The sequence below is a fragment of the Megalopta genalis genome, chromosome 6 (genome assembly GCF_051020955.1).
Source record: "Megalopta genalis isolate 19385.01 chromosome 6, iyMegGena1_principal, whole genome shotgun sequence".
NCBI lineage: Eukaryota > Metazoa > Arthropoda > Insecta > Hymenoptera > Halictidae > Megalopta > Megalopta genalis.
The window spans coordinates 21,076,635-21,098,271 of NC_135018.1; the positions used below are offsets into that span (position 1 = coordinate 21,076,635).

A 21,637-nucleotide genomic window follows, 5' to 3' on the forward strand; every position below is an offset into this window, starting at 1 on the left:
TTACTAATTAAGTCCTAAAGCAATTCGAATAACACAACTTTTATACATTCACTGTCGATAAGATGTACGTAAATAATTTCTTAATTGCAATTACTTAAAAATTGTGGCGATGTTTGGCTATACTTTCTTGTAGGAATAATAATTATAATTATATTATTAACACTGGTAGTAATATAATTAACACTAAAACTAACTCAAAATAGGTGGCTTCTGATCTGTTCTTTAACAATTCCTGATACTATACAAATATCTCTGTGAACAATTTTTGGACAAACTTCTTTATTCAAGCATATATTAAGAAATCATATTCGCATATAATAATTTCTGTCTATTATATAACGACGAATAATCGAAATTCGATATAACATGTAACCCTAACTGGTGGAGTACAAATTGAAAAGTGCGACGAAAGAACGAGGCGGACGAAAATAAAAGAAACGGAAAGAGGGGGCCGCAACGCATTCATCATACAATTAACGGAAATGGTTAAGTTTGAAAGGACGTGAAGCACGTTAAAAGGCAGGCAAGCGCGACAAAGAACAAGAAGGAGAATTAATGAAATGGTTGAATGCAAAGGGAAAGGATTCTACGTATTTCACGGGACGATGATAACGTACAGCTAAATCAGAAAAACGTTCGGTAGACAGAGTTTCTCCTGAGTGCAGCCAAAGAGTAGTATGTAGTAAATCAACGGACAGAGGGATACTAAAAAGATTAAAACAATCTCTTTTCAGCAATGCGATCGAAGTATAGCCTTAAATGGCAAAGAAGGCTTTATCCGGCGATTAAAACTCTGCCAGTTTAAATAATTTTAACTTTCGAAGAGTAAAGATTAACAATTGTAATAGAATAAAGACTACAATTTTTAACAAAATAAAATGAAAGGAATGGAACGAACAAGGCGTGCTTGCAGATCGTATACGTGGATTATGGATAGAGGATGCTGTGTCTTGTATAACGAATAAGGCTGAAACTCACGTTTTCGAGCCGCATGTATTTCAGTGTCCCGAATTCTGCAACAGAAAACTCGACGTTAATATTGTAAATGCAGTTTATATCTATGTATTATCCCAGCGGAGTCATTATTATCGACACAATATAATTAGTTGAACTTCTGTTGAATGTTTCTCATCTTCCAAGGCCTTACCGCCATTGTTTCATCCTTCTAATTACCTTTATCGCCAGCCACCAATTTTCCAAACAATCTTCGAGTTCCCTTAATAAACTTGTAGACGTTTCGAAACTTCCAGGCAAGACCAATATGCAGGATGCTTTTAAACATTAGGACAAGTTGTAACTTCTCTTCGAGGCGGCAACGTATGCAAACGTGATATACGAAGAAGATAAATGTTAATTGCATTGTTTTCGTAGAGGCACTGATGAAAATCTACCGTGGAGAGTGATAAACTAACGCAGTATACATGTAACAGTGCAGATACACGAGAATTTTTATTTTTAAAAGTATAATGAATTCAACCGCATTCACAATTCTGAGAAACTTTGTACGTTATCGTTCCTCGAATTTTTTATGCACATTTACGCAAAAGGAAGCTACGATTAAATAACATTTTCTTTCTACATTTCCAATGGTCTGAAATATGAAAAAATATATAAGTGAATATTGCAAAATTAATTACATAAAAATTAAATTATAGGACATCTTTGCTTATATTCTTTTCCATATTTCATAAGAGAATACGTCGCATTTGATCAAACTCTTCCACTAAGCTGTCGCCGAACGCTGCTAGCCGAACTTGTTAACAAACGTCGAACGTTTTCGGATAGAGAAGAAGGGAGCGTTTTACGTTAATTACATTCCAGCTTACGCGTTGAGTACACATAAAGTGTATTGTCGAACTCAAAATTGCTTGTTACTTGCAATGAAAGGTTTGAGTAAAATGGTTCCGAAATTGCTTCTCTGGTCCTGACACGAAGTTACAAAAGATTGAAGTAGATTGGAATGAAAGTTGCGTTCGAGAGGAGGCTTAATGGGAGGAAACGACGACAACGACGTTCGCGGCATATCAGTAACATTATTTCGTATTTTGTGTTCCATAGAACTTCCGGCCAAGCATGAACTGTACGCCGGCTTATTACCCAAGCCAACGCACCAAAACTTCGCCTCGCGACTGTTCCTCCAGCTATAGGCAATCTCGTCGGTAAACTTTGTATACACGCGTCCAGTGTGTGCTTCGCGGTTCACGCTTCGCACGGTCCGTGCGAAATAAACGTTGCGTGGCGATTTCAAAGCTGGAACCACGAACCAATATACACAGGTGCCTACATATCAGGTGAATGTAACGCATCTTTGTTGATGTAACGCCCGCTGTGAGTTTAATAAAGTTCAGATGCCAGGCGTCGGCTGACTGTAGGGAGTCAACATTGCCAACCTCCATACACCGATTCGGATGAAATTCGCCGGGGAGATGGAACACAGAAAAATGTTTCGCGTATTTTATATTAACACTTTGCACTCCGCGCTATTCCGGACGTTACCTACCAGCTACTCAACACCACTTTGTCGCGAAAACAAAAAAAGCTTTATATTATATACAGACTGTCCCGAAAATGTCTCGCAATCCGGAAATGGGAGGTTCCTGAGGTCATTTGAAGCAACTTATTCCTTTTGGAAAATTTTCTCCGAGGCTTCGTTTACGAGTTATTAACGAAAAACACTGACCAATAAGAGGCGAGCTCGGCTGGCGCGTGGCGGCCCAGCCAACGAGTGCACGGAGCCCAGTTCCGCTCATTGGCTCGGCCGTCTCGCGCCAAATGATCTCGCCTCTGATTAGTCACTGTTTTTCGTTAATAACTCGTAAACGAAACCGCGGATTGCATTTTCGCTAAGGAAAAAGTTGCTTCAAATGACCTCAGGAATCCCCTACTTTCGGATTGCGAGACATTTTTGGGACACCCTGTATGTATAGGGTGCAAGGATGTTGCGGGAAATCATTTTTCGTTGAATTTATGTTGGGAACGTAATCGATAGATTCTGGATGTTTGTGTAGAATAAATATTGTCTGCCTCGATTGCAATACATAGATTCTTTCTTTAACCCAGAGCTGGCAAGGGCAAAACCACAGGCTAAGGGCAAAGTTACGGGCAAGTGTCTTAGCGGAGCGAGGATGCAAGAAAAGAAATAGCCAAGTGTTTATGTTTTCATGCCATTTTTTCTCTCTCACTCGCACACATTGCCGTTATATGCCGATCGTTCGATGCTGATTGTATTTCACTGAATCTCGACGAAACCTACAGTCGATCTCTGTCATCGTCTTCAGCCAAATAACGTGTCATTAATGGTGGGGAGTCTCAAGAGGAGCTAAAGAAGGGGCAGCGTTGCCCTCGGGAATGAGACAGCTTGGAAAGCAAACGTGCCAGCCAATCGGTGTTTGTCCTGGGCTGAAAACCGCTGCCCGTACGGGGCAAGCTGTTGAACAGTTCTGCTTTAACCCCTTGCACTACATATAACGAGTTAGACTCGTGATGAAAATCGTTTGCCACGCCACAACCTCAGAAATCTCCTATAATCAAAGTATTCTATTTAAACAAATTAAAATCAAAAAATTAAGTTGTACAATATAAATTATTTTGTAAATTAGGAAGATATAGTAGATTAGCGTAAATATTCATTCTTGAATCTGAGGAAATAATTCTGTCACCTAGGAATAGGTAACGCGGCGCAGTTAAAGTGTTAATTATGAATATTATTAATTTCTTCTGAATCGAACAAAATTTGATTCTTCTGTAACATTCTTCTGGAGTGTCTGTATACATATGTATACTGTAGACGTTCGTCGTTTGGAGGACGTTCCGTTTTTATGCTGTCGTCTTGTTCGGTGATGAAGAATCATTAAAACAGTTGTAATGAGATGGTCTGAACTCGATCTGACGGGTAGCCTGTTTTTGCCGTTTCGGCAACGTCTGGAAACAACTCGCATGGAAATCGATGTTATGCGAGTTAGATACGACTGACTGAACATAAATAACGGGGACCGGGCTGTTTATATCGAAATTTTTCACCTTGGTCGGTGCCTTTCGAGTCAGGTTTCAAAGGGTCGCACGATTCACTTGGTTCGCGGCGGACGCATCAAACACGGGCAATAAATGCTCCCAATAAATTGGTGTAATATCAGCAATTTGTACGCGTTGCAGCCAATAAACCTTCTAATTTAACAGGTTCACTGACTCGTTGACGCAATTATTTACTCGATCTCGATAATTACTAAATTTAATTGGGTATCCTGCGAGGGAGGGTGGAAAGAGTAATCGTTGCAAGTAGACTACGGATCTTTGTGCGAAATCTAAATTTTCTGAAGCAATTCACGGGAAACGAGAGTCGAATAGAATTCGTTTCTCTGTCTTCGTACTCCGACATTTTTATATGGGTTCAAAATAATTGACGTAACTTGGAACCAGTGAATGTAGTAACGTAACCTTTACATATGAATTAACAATGAATTTACAAGATCCTCCAAAGTGAATTTACTCTGATGTGTGAAGTAAGATTTAAAAGTTGCAATGCATTTAATTTCATACAAATGAAATGAAATTAAAAAAACATTAATAAATCAGTATGTGATTTCAATGTTATGATGAGATATAGATTAAATGCATTCACTACCAGCTTCTGTTGCGATAATGATCTTTACCTGAAAAGCTTTAGCTGTTTATGGTAAAATATGTTGTAAGCTATAAAATCATGGTGCTGATATCATATGTGAGGAGGGTACAACAGCGTTCCTAATTTCTTCTGAAGCATTTTATAGCTTTATATTCATGTACTCGCTTTTATTCTAATTATTTATTATATATTATATATTATTAATTTTAGTCTAATTATGTCATATCCTTATTTTTCAGTCTTTCATTTCATGAAGTAATTATGTACATACAGATTGTAGAGTAGAATTTTATGGTTGTTGGTTCGGTAATAAACGTGTTAAATGAAATAATGTGATTTCGAGCATGTATTTATTTTCAACACATTGTAACGAAAGATTAAATATAACGTGATCAATTAGAAACTAACAAGTAAAAAATGTGCATATTTATACGTTATCACCTAAATCACGTAATAAATACGTAATTACCTTTAAATGTAAATCGCCTAAATAGCACCAGACATTGATAGCTGTAACGTAACGTAATATTTAAGCGAATCACATGATTTCAGATTACATCTACTAATAGCAGTAGCGAAAGTGCAAACCTGAGTAATGGGATTCTTTAGCGAAATCCTTATTCTGAAAGAGTTTAAACCTAAAAAGATGAAATGTAACATAATGATCTACGACAGGCGTTTCAAAGTTCAAAAGTTCAAAAGTATTAGAGATGGTGTCATGAACACTTAGCGATTTTTAGAAGAGTAGGCCAGCGTAGCCATTGATCTACGTATAAGATTAATATCTTCGATCTCCTTGAATGTCAGGTTATATTCATGACATTTAATGCACACTGAATTATTTCCTTTTCTACATGTAGAATGAAATGTAAAAGTCGTTTAGTTAACAGAAAATTGAACAATTTCCTATAGATATACGACTTCAAATTTGAAGTCAGTAAAACTAATGTGTTGTACAAAATCTTTAATGTATTTATCGACGTATTTTAATTTCAATTAGCTAAATTAATAACGTTATTAACGTATTTGGAGAAAAACGATTAGATTTCAAAATACGAACTTAAAACGGCATTAAAATTGTAATTATCCAAACATAAAGACATAGCAGAGCGATGGTAGTATCTTGTTCCCCGGATTGTTCGGATAACCGAGGTCCTTCTATTAATAGAAAGAATATGGATCAACTATTAACAAATTTAAATCTAGAATGGAAAATAACTAGAAAATCTATAAAACGATAATAAAACCTAGCTGAACGTATGGAATATCGTGATGGAGAATATCGGCAAAGAGCCAAATAGCTAAATTAGAGTTGCTGCAATCAAAAATATTTACAACAGCCTTCCGTACCCCGTGGTGCATTCGAAATTAGGATCTACCTAAAACCTTAGATATTATTGGAAACGAGGCAAATAACTATATGGATAAAAATACATATAAAGAAATAATCGTATGAAATTGTAATCAGATAGTTCCGAAAGAGGATCTGTCTGGTCTGGCAAACTAACTAAGTATAAATACTACGACCTTTTCTAAAATAACATCTAATTAGATGGTCATCTGCATGATAAGAACGCTATCTGTTTGAAGAATTTACTGATTGTGCAAATAAAATTACGAAACACAAATAAGCAGTTTATTCAGAGGTAGTTTATTTTCTTGTGTGCAAAAAGCCTGTTAAAACTAATTTGATGACTTGTGTAAAAAGAAGTGTTCAGCCAATATGTATTGAAGCAATAATAACCGAGTTGGGAACTATTGGAAATACCGAATGTATATAGAATCCAGTTATTCTTTTTTCTTTATTTCTCGATTCTCTCAAATATTGACTGTTTGATGCCTGTCTATCGTATTACCTCCACTGAAATACAATATTTCCCCACAAAAGTCGGAAATGTATTATATTAGAAGCAGTTCTCAGACGATGGAACATTCACATTCAAAATTAAAATCCACGGATAATCGTCTTGATTGATACATTTTGAAATTTCGTTGGGGGTAAAATGTGTAATCTGTTACTGGACACACTCGCAGTCCGTCTAATAGAACATCGGATAAGGGACTGTTCGTGCATTGGGGTATTTCGGATAATGGGTGTTCGGATGCAGAGACTAGACGGTAATTGTCTCGCGGGAATAGCACGGGCAAATGTGTCTGAAACTTTCATAGAATCCATTTATAGTGCGCCAACTTGCGAGGCGTTATCCCAAGCCTGTTAGAATAAAATCTTTTAAATACGATATAAAGTTTGATCTATGTATATGTATATGTAGCTCGTTAGAGTACAATAGAGACGTTCGTTAATGAAAGTTTAAATACTTGGATGTTATTAGAGATACCAAGTTCAATCGTCTGAATCTACAAAATTGTTCACGAGAATGTCTACTTTTATATTATAATTTCGATAACCTAGTTTCTTCAACTTCATGGTAATGTAAAGTCCCTTCTTAGAAAGTCAACCAGAAAATTTGTAAGTAAAAATAGTACAAGCTCCTGGTATATACATACATACCGTAGCTTTACCATATAGCGCAGAATTTTAAATAGAAAGCGCGGTCAAGGGAGGTCCTGTCTAGTCATTGATCCTGTCTGTCTCATTCAATGCTACTCAACTCCTGATTGATTAGCTCGTAACCGTAATTTCTAAAACTATATCTCGCAGCTCTCATGAGATTATGAAAATGGAATGTCATATTAAGATTACGCAAAAAATAATAACAAGAAGCGTGTACAATTTTCGATACGTGAATACGAGAACCGTTGAAATTTGTAATCGAGTTATGTGGTACTAGTTTGGAATATTCATAGCGTCTACTTTCAAAACGAGCCAAAGACCATATCGATTGGCCACTGAAATATGTAGTAGATGATAAAACTGTAAAATTTTCGGGACTCCATGCGAAGCGAATGAAAATCATGAAAAATTCAGATGTTGACGTTCGGTTGGTGTTCTCGATATTTTAAAAACGATAATTTTATATAATATTTTGATACTAAACCAACGAGATACGTATTCCTGCCCTTTAAAAGAAAAATAATTTGATGTGACGTTATTGTGCACGTTTACATTAAATTTACTTATTATACACGATTCTTCGAGTCTTCGATTTTATTGTAAGTTATTGTCCTGAGTTATTCAAAATTTCCAAAGTTAATAATCCTGCTTGAAATTTTCGGAAACATACAAATTTTTCACATTGTTCACATGCAAATAGCTCAATCTAGGGTCATCCACGTGCAACACTATTGTGCATTTGCGATAACCGAGGTTCCACTGTACTTAACACTAAACTGAGTACAGACTGCTATTGCATTGCCTTATCAAAATTACAAGATTGAATTTATTCAAATTTTGCCTGACTTTTATTCTATTATATGCATCAGTGGAATGTTTATTCAATCATTTCTCACAAATGCGTCGTTATAATTTCAATCATTGTAAAATAATCCTAGGCAGCACTTGTGAGCATTTAGAGCTAGAATTACAAATGATGCATCCAAATTCTAACTATCTAATTGCCATATATCGTTATCCATTTGTGCCATGCCTAATAAGCGTAGATATCAATGAACAAGGTCCAGAAACCTGCGTGAAAAGTCAGAAGAAGATAATAAAAGATTAAAAGATAATAAAGAGATAAAAGAAGAAGATTTTGTTAAATCTAGACATGTCTGCCAAGGAATCCTCGAAAGCATTCACCTCCCAAGGGTTAAAATCAATGCTGACTAGCCAGGTCCTGTCAAGTTGCTAAAAGTTTGAAACAGCCTCTGGCATTCGAAACCCAAAGGCATTCTTTCAAAGTGTTCAGAAAACAAGGGGCCGACGACGAATAATCTGCAAGATAATCGAATGGAACACCCTGTACATCGGTCACGTGGGCACACGTGCCATATACCTTCTTGGACTTGCTCTCTCCCTCTTATTGGCGCACGCTGTTTTATAGTGGGAGATTCGATTTACGCAGTTTCTCACCGATGCAGAACATACCGTTCGCGTAAATCTTGTCCGGCGACTGTATACATATAACCATATTGGATCCGGAGGCGTCTAACAGGTAGTCCGGAACTACCACCACACCCCAGACTGCCAGCAGAGAAAGGTGGGAGGGCAGTACGTGAACGGAAGCTGTATCGATTGGAGGGTTCGCTGGGCAACCACCGGCGGCTTCTCCGCGTCAGCCGTTTTTCGATGCTGGCGAATTTTACACCACGTGCTCCGTCAACCATAACCGCGAGCATGGGCGAACCAGACCAAGATAGTTTTAAGGAGGAGTTACTAGGACCAGGAACGGAAGGGAACAGAGAAGTTGCTCAATGGGGAGGAAGAGTAGGGATATACGTGTAGGGAACGGAAAGTAACAAAAGGTATATGCATAGAACGAGGGAGCTGCGTGGGCAGGGGGGCAAAGGTACGTCGGCTAGCCAGGGAAGGGTATTTGCCCGGCAAAAGGTAACGCACCTTACGTTTTTGCATATTTTGCAAAATTAACGAGATAGGGAGAGCGTTTTGTATAGCCTCCCTGGGGCATATAAATTGCAACCACTTGGCTCCTACGTATGACAGACATGATTCTTAACGGAGATTTTAAACAATTGCATTTGTTCTTAATTTTGTTCACTGGAAATCGTTATCGCAATAATTGACACATTTTGATCCCACTTGCATTTCATAAGTTGTTACTTAATACTTAAAACTAAATTTTTACTGGTTTTCAAAATTCATTTTTATTGTAATATATTCGATCGAACTGAATTTTAGTAGGATGTTTATTTTTAGTTAAAATATCACTCAGTATGATCAATTTTAATTATCCGATTTCAGTTTCATTGATTAAATCACTTTGAATTTTGTACGAATTTTTGGGAATGGTGTTTGGCATTTAACGTGTTAAACCATCTTTGGTTTTTACAAATGAATTTTTATTTTCTTTCGCATTTTCATATTAATTATTATATCCTTTCATAAGCTTAAAACAGTGTATTATAGTACAGATCTATGTGACACCATTGTTGTAAGTCTTTAGGAAGACCGTAGGAAGGTTAAGCTGTATATAGTTTTACTAGTAGATGGATTTTTCAGTAAATAATAGTTTTCTGGAAAATCTGAAAAAATTTAATATAAGGTAGTGGAGTCGGTTAGTTAATATTTATCAAATGAGATATATTAAATTCTTATATATTTTTTCTTTCTTATAATATATTTATTCTTCTATTTTGATTATTTTTGAATCAAAAAATTTAATTAATTCGATAAATATGAACTAATTGGTCACTAATATTATACAGTAACCGGCTCCACTACACTAACCATCCATCGAATGATGGATTCCGAAAGAGTATACATATAATAAACCTGTGGATATGATAATATTTCTTCATCAAAACGCTTTCTACCATTTACATTATAAATTTCAATATCTACTGTATGGCAATCTAATATTTCACGATAACATAGCATAACATAAATGAACAACAAATACGATAAACAACAGTGTCAGAAATCAAAAAATGCTTAAATATTTTAGAACAGTATAACATTTACAACATTGATATGATACTAAAATTTCATTAGTAATGATACAATATTATTAAATATATTTTTAAATTATATAATATTAAAACATAACAGTATAACTAATAATGTTAAGAACATTATAAAAGAATGTTTAAATGTTTTAGAACAATGTGTGCACTTAATGAAAGTTTTTTAAAAATGAAATATTTCATCCTGCAGTTCATAAAAGACCTAAAGAAACCATTTCGCAAAAACGGGGTTCCATTCCTACAAAGTATTTACACGTTACGTGCTTGTGGAAGCATCGTGGTAATAGCATGACGGAGCTTGTTAAGGACTAGTAGAAAAGTTTCAGGCACAAATTTTTGCTAATTCTAGTCGGAACAGAGTTATGGATTGGCAAGTTGTTAAAATCACACTACAGAACTTTATGGTTTATAATTGGTGCATAAAATCTAACGAGTTGAAGGATTTCAGAACACGAGAAATAATCGTATTTGTAGAATATTGTTTCGCGGAATTCGTGATTGCGTTCATGTGCTAAAATATTTCATACCACGGGGAAAATGTTTCGCCTTGTAAATCCAGTTCCATTTTCAGGAGAAATTTATTAACTATTAATAATCTACACAAAATGCTACCAACAATAAATAAGGTATAAAATATTAACGAATAATATTTCTTGTTGATTTCAATACTGAAAATTGTTGTTCGAAAATTAGGATGCTTTAGGTACACAAAATGCTATCAACGATAAATAAGGTATAAAATATTAACGAATAATATTTCTTGTTGATTTCAATACTGAAAATTGTTGTTCGAAAATTAGTATGCTTTAGCTACACAAAATGCTACCAACGATAAATAAGGTATAAAATATTAACGAATAATATTTCTTGTTGACTGAAAATTGCTATTCGAAAATTAGCATGCTTTTATTTTCCATAAAATAACAAGCAATATTGCCTCGAAACGTTCTTCTGTTTTCTACATAATGCCATTAGTCTAAAAATCGATATTAAAAGTAAAAAAAAATGATATAAAAAAGATTGAATGGTTTAAGGGAATCTATGATTCTGTTATGACTTGCTTCTACAAGCACGATATTACTAACGAAACCAATTAACGTTTGCAAGTTATAAACATAATTTCAAATACGAACAAAATTTGTTAAACAGAAAATTTACAGCACTTGATAAAACGACAATTCAGGGTACATAAAGCAGAAATGGATGAAAGCCTCAGCCTTGTAGGCCAATTTCTGCTCAATTACGATATCGCCAAAATGACCTAAGCCTCCCTCATTTTGCTCAATTTCGAAATCGCCAAAGGGACCTAAGCCTCCCCTCTGTTTCCCGTGGATTACGAGGTATGTACCCAGCAATCGATGCGCATGATCCAGGTCATTCACGTCGCTCGAGGCAATGGTCATGATCCATAAATTGTGATTCAGGCTGACGCCTCTGAAAAGTACCAGATCGATACGGTGGAATCAATTAATAGATTGCAGTTCTTTAAACAGTTTCGTATAACAAGACCAATGGAAAACCAACCGACTGCATACATCAACGGCGTTTAAACTCCAGTTATTTTATTTTCTATCTACTCACCCCTTTGATAGAGGGATGATGGATCGATAAAATGTAAATGTATGTAAATACTCGACGGTCTGGTAATTGCATCAGAATTTCAACGGCACGGCGAGTAGAAACGTATGAAACAGAGCCGGCAATCGGCACGCTCGAAACTCGAAGAAATTAGGTCCGATTTGCAGTGGCAGTTTAGTCGAGGCACGATCGTGTGGCATGGAAGCAGACATTCAACGCGTTCGAACGTGATTGGCACGCAAACGTTGATTCGCATTCGGTTTGTTTGAGCAGCGTTTAATAATATTCCGAATCGTGATTGGAACTACCATGTAGATTAAGACTTAATCGCGTTGCGACGTTTCGGCGTTTGAATATCGACGCCCCCGTGAACTACAGTGTCGACGATCAAGATCCTATCTGAATCCGCCTAACAGGATTGTCCACTGATTTTTCGAGAATTCAATTTCCCGCATCAATGCATCCCTCTACCTCGCCGAGTCTCCGTTGCGCATTGCTTTTTATAACATTTTTTGTTGGTCTGGCGTCGAGGTAACGGCGAGGTGACGAAGCAACTCCGTTTATTTATTCATGTAATTAAGAATATTTTCTACATTAACTGTGAAAATTATGCCAATAATTCGTTACATACAACGATCCTGTAGACACACCTAAATACAATGATATATATTTTTATAATATTACGAACGTTTGAATACTATTGAAAGAGACCAAAAGACTTTTTTAATGTTTAAACCAATTAGGACATTCTATTTATCTTAACATTAAGGGATTGAAAGCAAGGAATGCGAAAGAAGTTATTATTGCTGTTTTAAAGGCGAACGTTTAGTCGAGACTGAAAAATTGTGATGCAGAACAACAGAAACCGCATGAAAATACTTTTAACTATCTACAACCGACAATGAAATTAAAAGGCAGGAGGCAGTTAATAAAATATACGCGCAACTAGTATACGTTACATTTTACTTCAATCTGGAGATAGGTAAATTGTGAAAAATTTATTTCGTACATTTTGCTCGTGAGATTGTCTCTAAACATATTTTCTCATTTCTGGAATTTACTGAAAATAATTTTAAGCAATTAATGCTTGTATTGGTTGTGTACTAAAGTATTCACAAATTGTCAAGTTTTCAAAATTATTGGAATATGTAAGGATAGACATATGAAAGATTATGATACTGCACCAACGAAACTGATGCGTAACAATTTTTTATTGCAATTGTTACTGTAATTACTTGTTAACAGATATTTTGCAGACACATTGTTACGCAGCGCCAGAGTGTCCAATTTTTCTTAAAGAAAATGTTGCAAGGCAAAACCGAAGTTTTTTAGACTTTTTCGTCAAGTTTATGATATTGCCGAATGGAACTCGCCCTCTTTAACAAATATTTTAATGGACAGGAGAATGGACATATTAATGGACATGTGATATTCTCAATTATGGTTAAATTAGCATTGGAATTAAGGGTTTAAAAGCTCAATGTATTTTTATACTGCTGTGGGAGTTCAAGCCGTCCGAAGGATTCTCTAGATTGTTTTCCCCTGTTTTGTAGCGAGTGGGTGCGTCCTGCTAGCACTTCGGACAGCTAGTAGCCAGACATGTCAAAGAGGCTGTCGACAGATTTGGTGTTTTGCCATTAGCTGCGGGCTTCGGTCACTGCCCCGTTTGTCGCTACAGAGCGACCTCATGCGTTTCCGCCGGCTACCACTATTTGCAGATTTACTACTGAAAATTGACGATAATCAAGAAAGCTTGTACCCCACCTTAAATTTCTATCAAGTGAAGGCAACTCTTCAATAACACGGTTAACCCTTAAATGCATAGAGTCCCAAAAATGAATCAATAACTTTTTGCGCGGATACCCGACAACAGTTTTGATATCGATACATTTGGCTGAATGGCAGTGATTCCTTTGTCCATTGACTTATCAAAAATTAACTAAAATAATGACATTTGACTTCAATATTTGTATCTTTCTGACGTTATACCAATTGGCGCGCATTTTTGATAGCGGGTTCATTTACGTACTTTTGGAAGTGGATTATTTAGAAATATTTTGGTGTATTCGTTAAACAAACAATATTTTCTAAAGGTAAGGCTCTTATTTATTAATTTGCTAGTACTTTTGTCTATATTCCGTAACTATCATGTGTATGGAGGGCTTATTTCGTGTTGATGCAAAAATGGGACAACATGCACTAATGGTAATAATTACGACATGTATTTAGTACTATGCTTCCTTTATTGGTTTGTTGGTTTTGTTTTGGTGTGGTATGCATGTGGTTTATAATTTTGTTATAGATATGTCATACTAACTAAAGAATTTTTATGTCTATTTTACATAGTGTACCAAAAATGAATCATTAATATTTTTCAATAAAAACCCTATAAGATATGACTTATAATTTTTTTTAATATTTTTCCCGATTTCCACTCATTTGAAAAATTATAACCCTATTTTTTAAATAAAATTCATTAAATCATGCATTTAAGGGTTAATTGGTTTCGAGAACAACTTCAAATTACAGAGTTTCCTGAGTTATAGAAAATTTTCAAAGTTATGAATCTTGAAAGCTTGAAATTGTTACAAAGGAAACCTGTGATTGTGGAGGATATAATGAGTTGATGAGAATTCTATGCTATCACTACTGGTGAATTTAATTTACAGCTGATAAATGACCATAAGTTATTGCTTTAAATGTGCAAAAATTATAGGATCAACATAACAACTTACATATGACAGATAAAAGAATAGCTTTTAAACGATTTTTAACGATGATTTTGGCGATTTCCACTATCAATGACTCGATTAATACGGCGGGGAAAGAGTACACATAATTCAGGCGCTTTTTGCAAAGCGCCCACCAGTGTGTGTCGCGATAAGCTCTCGTGTCGCGACGAGTTAGCTCTAAGGAAGTTATAAATCCAACTAAAATTATTTATAATTTTCATCTGTTTGTTTCATTTCGTCTTGACCTCTAAACATTTCAAACATATTAAAATTTACGAATATAATTTAATTTTCGCCAGAATTACAATTTAAATATCAAATTGTAACAAAATTTTACGAATAAAGGATATAATTGTCATGACAAAAAATTCTGCCACATCTCCATGACGGATATAGTCGTCAAACACACTTAACCCTTTGCACTCGAAGCTATTTTAACTGATTTAACTGAAGATATTTAACTGATAACCAGGGACTGATTCTACGTGGAAAAATAAGAAAAACATTTGATATAACATTTTCGGGCCACCGTGCATAGAGTTTGATTAAAGATTTGCTTTATATTATTTGTAAATTATTTGTTATTCTTTATATATATATAATAATATATATATATATAACATATATATATATATTGAATTGGAATTCGTAGTACAACCGTGCAGGGGCTGATTCTACGTGGAAAAATACGAAAAACATTTGATATAACATTTTGTAATTATAATTATATATACATATATATGTATATATAATTATAATTATAAAATGTTATATCAAATGTTTTTCTTATTTTTTTATATATATTTTTTATATATATTATATATATATTGTATATATATATATATATATATATATATATATATATATATATATATATATATATATATAATTATAATTATAAAATGTTATATCAAATGTTTTTCTTATTTTTCCACGTAGAATCAGCCCCTGCACGGTTGTACTACGAATTCCGATTCATGCTGTAAATTCAAATTCTAAGCAATGAGATCCACACTTGGATCTGCATGGACTGAGTCTGCCGCTCGCGGTCATAAACGGTTCGTGCGAGGATTAAAGTCCAATGTAAGGTCAAGTGATGAAATGTAGACTTACAAAGCATATATAAAGTTCTATTTATAAACACTCCTCTCTTCGAAAATGATGTGATATGTATTATTTTATATGTGCATTATTTTAATCCCCTAATATCCCGGTGACGAAGCTGAAACATCAGATTTGTCGCCCTCAATGTCCGTCTTCCTTTGACCAACAGAATTAATCCCCTAAACGGATGACCACGTGTAGCCGAACACCCTACGTGCATGGCATGTACGTATATGTATATCGCAGGGAAGTATGTTGAGTGGACCAAAGCACTGGGTGGCTCGCTCACGATCAAGATTTGCATCTCAAGCAGGCACGAAACGATTGGTAGGCAGTCATGGAGCACCGCGTAACGATGCTTTCCAATCGATTGGAAACGATAAGCCAATCTGCGATGGCCTGCCCTTAACAAGTAGTCTCTCTCTCTCTATTCTAACTACGGTCCCTTTATTTTTTGCTGCATTGAGACTTTAGGGGAAAAGTTCTTTTAGCATCGTATTATTTAATATGTTTTATATTTTACTTTATTCTCGACATTATTTCGTATGTTTGTTTACATTTCAATGAAATATCGAATTCACACACATTCGCTAGCTTAACTGAAAACGCGCACTATAGCAACAATTTGGACAACCGATCGCCTAAATAGTAGTGATATACATACTGTGAATCTTTATTTGAACTCTCGATTTTCTAGACTTTTATACGCAAACTAGAAACACACACTGAGGTATTTACTTTTAAAAATCTAGTGCTTCCTGTATTCATTAAAACATTGCAAACGCACGGCTGATTTATACTACGACATGAAATTTACTATTATTGGTCTGTTTAATTTGCGATCGCCAGAAAACGGTGACAAACACTAGTCGATACGAAATAAAACACCCGTGGGAACGTTATCACATAAATCGAAAGAACCCCATAGTCCGAACTATACATAGCTGCTTTCTACATGCACAATATTGTTCCGATAGCTTTCGATACCCGATTGGAAACCGAAATAGAATCTGCTGAGCACGCTCGCACGTTAATCATCTACATACATACATATAATTGAGCCCGGTTTGCAATTTTCGTCTGAATTATGAGCCAATTATCACGCCGCTCGCGTGATTTATACTAATTGTGTTTCGCACGATGGAAGACTGAACGAGTTCTTAATTATGCTTTGTAAATGATTCAAATATCAAAATTCAAACTTCTACCCTTCTTTTTAACCCACCCATTTTTTTAATTTTTATATGCGAATGGAGATATTTAAATAGTACAACAAAGAGTTACAGTATTCTTAGTACTTTGGATGGTAAAGATGCCTAAAAAAATATTCACATTGTTTAAGGTTGACTGATGCCTAAGTTTTGCCTAAGTTTTACAAGAAATCTATAAATAATTCAAAATAGTCTGCGAATCTTTAGGTATAGAAAATGTAGTGCATCCGCAACGTGGGAAGGAAGGAATTTTCGGAAGCAGAAATTCTACCCTTCCCATATGCGTACCATATGTGGCCGGGTCTCAAGGATCCTGGGCCTTATTGTTTGAAAGCCCTCATAGGCGACGACTTTTTCCAAAGTGTTTTATGAAAGGTCATTTTCCCTTCGTTTTCAAGAGTAACGAATTTCCACTCTGCTTCTTTTAAACAATTCGGAAACTCGCCGACTGGGACGACCGTATATCCCTTGCCAGTCCAGTCGATATTTTCTTCTATTGAGAATCTTTATCGTTGTCGTTTCGTTATTGTTATTTTTCTTCGTTACTGTTGTTATCGTTTTCTCGTTATTGTTGTTTCGTCGACTAGTTTATTGTTATTGTTGTTTTACAAATATATTTATTGTTTGTTATACATCACACGCGCACTGTTAGACACATTATTATTATTCACATACGCCTTCACCATACAAAAATAAATATTTTCTAACTCAATTGTAAGAAAGAGAAATCAAATAAAAATGTATTTCTTCTTTTTTAATAATTTCGTAAAAAGAAGTGTTTACACTTTTCGTATTGATTTTGTGTTGACACTTTGGTATTTTAGTCGCTTTTATCATAAATGCATAGAATTCGCAATCCAATCATGAAAATAGATGCTATAGTTCATTTCAATAGCAGTCAAATAAAAGTTCCGAGAACGGTCAATCACTTTGTTCTTGTTAAGAGTGTTGCTCCCAGCGGATAAATACAGGTTGTTTGGACCCGAACAGCGTCGGTTTAAGGGTTAATGTAATGTCACGAATTGCGCCCGAAGTGGCTTCGAATGTGACAACAGTTCCCAAGGAACAGGCTGAATTAAACACCAACGCGTCCCGTGAATTAACGTGCTGGAAAATTGAACGGTAGATTCATCGGAAAACATTCAGAAGTAAAAGGCATTGTGTAGCAGAGTGAATGTCGTTTCTATTGGACGACCTGTTTGTTCTGCGTCCTGTGTATCGATGCATGGAGTGTGTGCTTGAGATTATTCCATCCATGATGGTGAATCACGAATAGCTACAGAACAAACCGTGGTGTTAAAAACAACGGGCATGTTTGCATTTGATCCAGAATCTTGTAGCGGGCGCTATCAGAAGGAACAGACTACCAAATACATACATATCATCGACACTTTCCTTTCATTCCGATAACTACCAAATCTTTTGCTCGACCTGCCGGTGTGGATTTCCTAGGAATCCTCTTATCAGCCGGGACCGTTTTCTAAATTCCTGTCTACTTTTAAATACATACCTGCAGAAAATTTTCCGATAATTCTTCCGAAGCAAGAATTTTCGTCACACTTCTATTCTCAGTTGCAAATTATTATGACAATATTTTAAGCTAATTTTGTGTATATATATATATATATATATATATATATATATATATATATATATATATGTATGTATTTTAACAACGTACAAACGCGTTTAGACACAGCAAAGAATAACTACAATAACTTGTTAGTCGCTACGTTCCAAGCCAATAATCGGTCGAGTAAATCTTGGTATGTTATGTTAGTCTGAGAAAACGTAATTTCAAGAAAAATAGAGTTCAAGTTCTCAATCAGTAATTAGTTGTTGATATCTGTTGTATATCTGATGCCATTTTCTCTTTGAATAATTCTTATGGCTTACAGTACGTTGCATAGTATAGCGACATATGTGAAAACAAAAGAAATCTACATAAATAAGTGTATATAAGATATAAATATATACATTACCTAAATATATGCTGTACCTATTAAGAAAACATACGATATGTAATTTTTCCCATCTGTTCGTGGAAACTTGATTCTCCATTGTATTTTTAGAACTAATGCAAACAATGTGACAGAACTACTGAAAGATAGTCATGATTTGTACCAGCCTGCCATAGTGACGGATGCAAACGTTTTCTACGGAGTAGTTTATTAAAAATTATGAAAAATAGTCTTCTGGAAGAGCAGGGAAAAGAATCGCATGAAGAGTTTGGCGGTCCTTCAAATTCTACCCGCAACGCACGGTTGGTCGTGACGTTTCGAGAACGAGTATGATATACGTCCTGCGAAAATTCAAGGTGAAATAGCAGACGCAAATGGATCCCTGGGAATCAACCTCGTTCGTAATTTAGCACATACACTAGTCGAACGAGACATTACCTAAGCAGATTTGTACAATATAGACGGACCGAGTTTATTTTGGAAGTGTTCCACGTAAAACATTCGTCCATAGCAGAGAAGAACTCGTATTCGAGGGAAGGGCAGAGAAAATGGATAGAGTGACCGTTCGTTCTCTGTATATGCTCGATCGGCGTATACAAGTTGCCATTATTGTTCATGGATAAGGATGAGGAACATTGTAAATACAATGCGAATAGAGGCCTCCCAGTAAATAGAACCAGCGAAGCTTTTGCGATGAAACAACAATTTCAATCAGAACATCAAGTACACTAATTTGTATAGTTTATTGTTATTAATATTAATCGAAATTAACCTTTCTTCGAATAGTCAAGTGATTTAATTAATGTAAGCATCATCACGATTTCCACAATTTTTTTCCGCAAATTAACTATGAATTTCTTTTTTATCCATCATGAGGACGATTGGAACTTTTGAAAGTGTACAATTGTTTAAATGATTGCTCAACGTTTTTGGTTATTCATGTAATTTTGTCATTCACGTATTTTATGCTACTGCCCCAAGTTCATTTTCTGATCCCTTGTATTCTGAATGAATGGTGAATACATTTATCATATTTTACGCTATAGGTACAGTATTGTTCTCTGCAACTGTTCCTGCATTATATTCATCTTTTTAATCTGTAGATCGAGTCAGCTAAAATTGTACCTCAAAGAACAGATCCCAAAGCTTGAATAGAACATGCATAATATAACATTCACAGCCATTAAAGTATTTTTTCACAAAAACACTCCATAAGATAAGCATTATTAAAATGGGACTTCAGCTTGTCACCTAACACATCGTCGCGTAGAAAAATGATACTAATCATTGATAGCTGCAAAGGACATAAATTCAGCGCAGAAAGAAACTCATATTTTTACCACTCCTCATTCAACTAATGCAACACGGCATCATCTCAAAATGCAAAAACTCATTTCGGTGTAGATTACATCGTCGCGTACATTGCACATTTAATCTCTTTTTTATTTGGATCTTTCATATCCACGCGTATATCCATGCGAATTGCTACATCAAAGATGTATACATATAATAATTGAAGCGCAGAATAAAGTAACGTTGCGAAATGTTTACGATTCATGGTTTATAATTCGTTGAAATTTTACATTTGCATTTATCAACGTCCCTAGACGAAATTCCAAAAATAATGTGGAAGTAGAAATAGAATTGTTAAAATATTATAACTATTTAAAATATTTTTTAACTGCAAATAATGTTTATTTGAAATCGTAATTATTTTAAAATGCGTATTTATTTAACTTTTTTAATGTTATCAATAGTATTACGTAATAACTAGCAGGCAGTTCACAAATATCTTTTAATAGCATATACAATGTATAAATTTATTTATTATAATATATGCATGTAATACAATTTGTTAAATCCATATTTTAATATGCAAATATGAAAATCAAAATTCTTGTATTACGGAAATTAAATGTCGGTTCGTATCCATATTTGTCGCTATGGCATCCAACGTGTGAACTACCCGGAGGCAATCCCATTAATTAGATAGATAATATCTATATATAATATACTCGTGCTAAACTGATCAGAGAAAATACTGTGATATTGATAATTGGAAATATGGAATTTCCATTTGGATAATATGGAATATATATGTGATAAAAGAGATATCGAAAATGGTTTAAAAAAGCTGTAAGACACAACTGTCAATCGCCTTTCACAAATAAATGAAATATGTGAAGATTCGAATTCTGATCTACTGATTTCTTCGTAACAGCTTTTCTTATTATTATTTTTATTATTTTATTATTTTATTATTATTATTATTTTATTCTCAATACAATATAACGCATCTATTGTCAGAGAGTGAATGAAAGAAATTAAAGAAGAGATTAGAGGTCTGGCATAATTTCAATCGTAAAGCGTCATTATTTCTACGGAATATTTTTTTCGAATTTATTTTCCAATTTCCTATCAATGATGAAAATGTTAGAATATTATTCTTGTATCACAAAATATTGGAATCTTATTAATACTTTGACATTTGTGAATTATTATTCATTAATCAAACAAAGTTACTTTAAATATCACAATATCTTAAAAAGAATTTCATTGAAACGCAACATTTACTGACAACGCTCTGACATTTCTGCGACAGTATTCTCTTTGAATTTTTGTAATAAGATTCGTTACATTTGATAGAACAGTGCAGCTTAGAAATTCGTTACCGAAATAAAGACCGGTAACGAACGGCTCGAAAAGCTATTCATTTGGAGACTATCCGGTGCTCGTTCATTGATCAAAACGGATACTTCTCGCATGAATACTCTCGAAACATGAGCGAGGATAATGTATTCAAGAATTTGAAGCACTATAAATGTAGGGCGCATAGCGAGTACACCCGATGCTAAAACTCCGCAATTACAAAATCTCTCGGGTTGT

At 34.8% G+C, this 21,637-nt stretch overlaps 1 protein-coding gene across 1 annotated transcript in view; it reads right to left on the reverse strand.

The window, feature by feature from the left end:
• The window catches only part of LOC143259599 (uncharacterized), a 61,680-nt gene that overhangs the window by 295 nt on the left and 39,748 nt on the right, over positions 1–21,637 (reverse strand). The window contains exon 7 of the mRNA XM_076522651.1: positions 979–1,013. The gene's annotated coding sequence lies outside the window, so the exon portion shown is untranslated. The remainder of the gene's footprint in view (positions 1–978; positions 1,014–21,637) is intronic.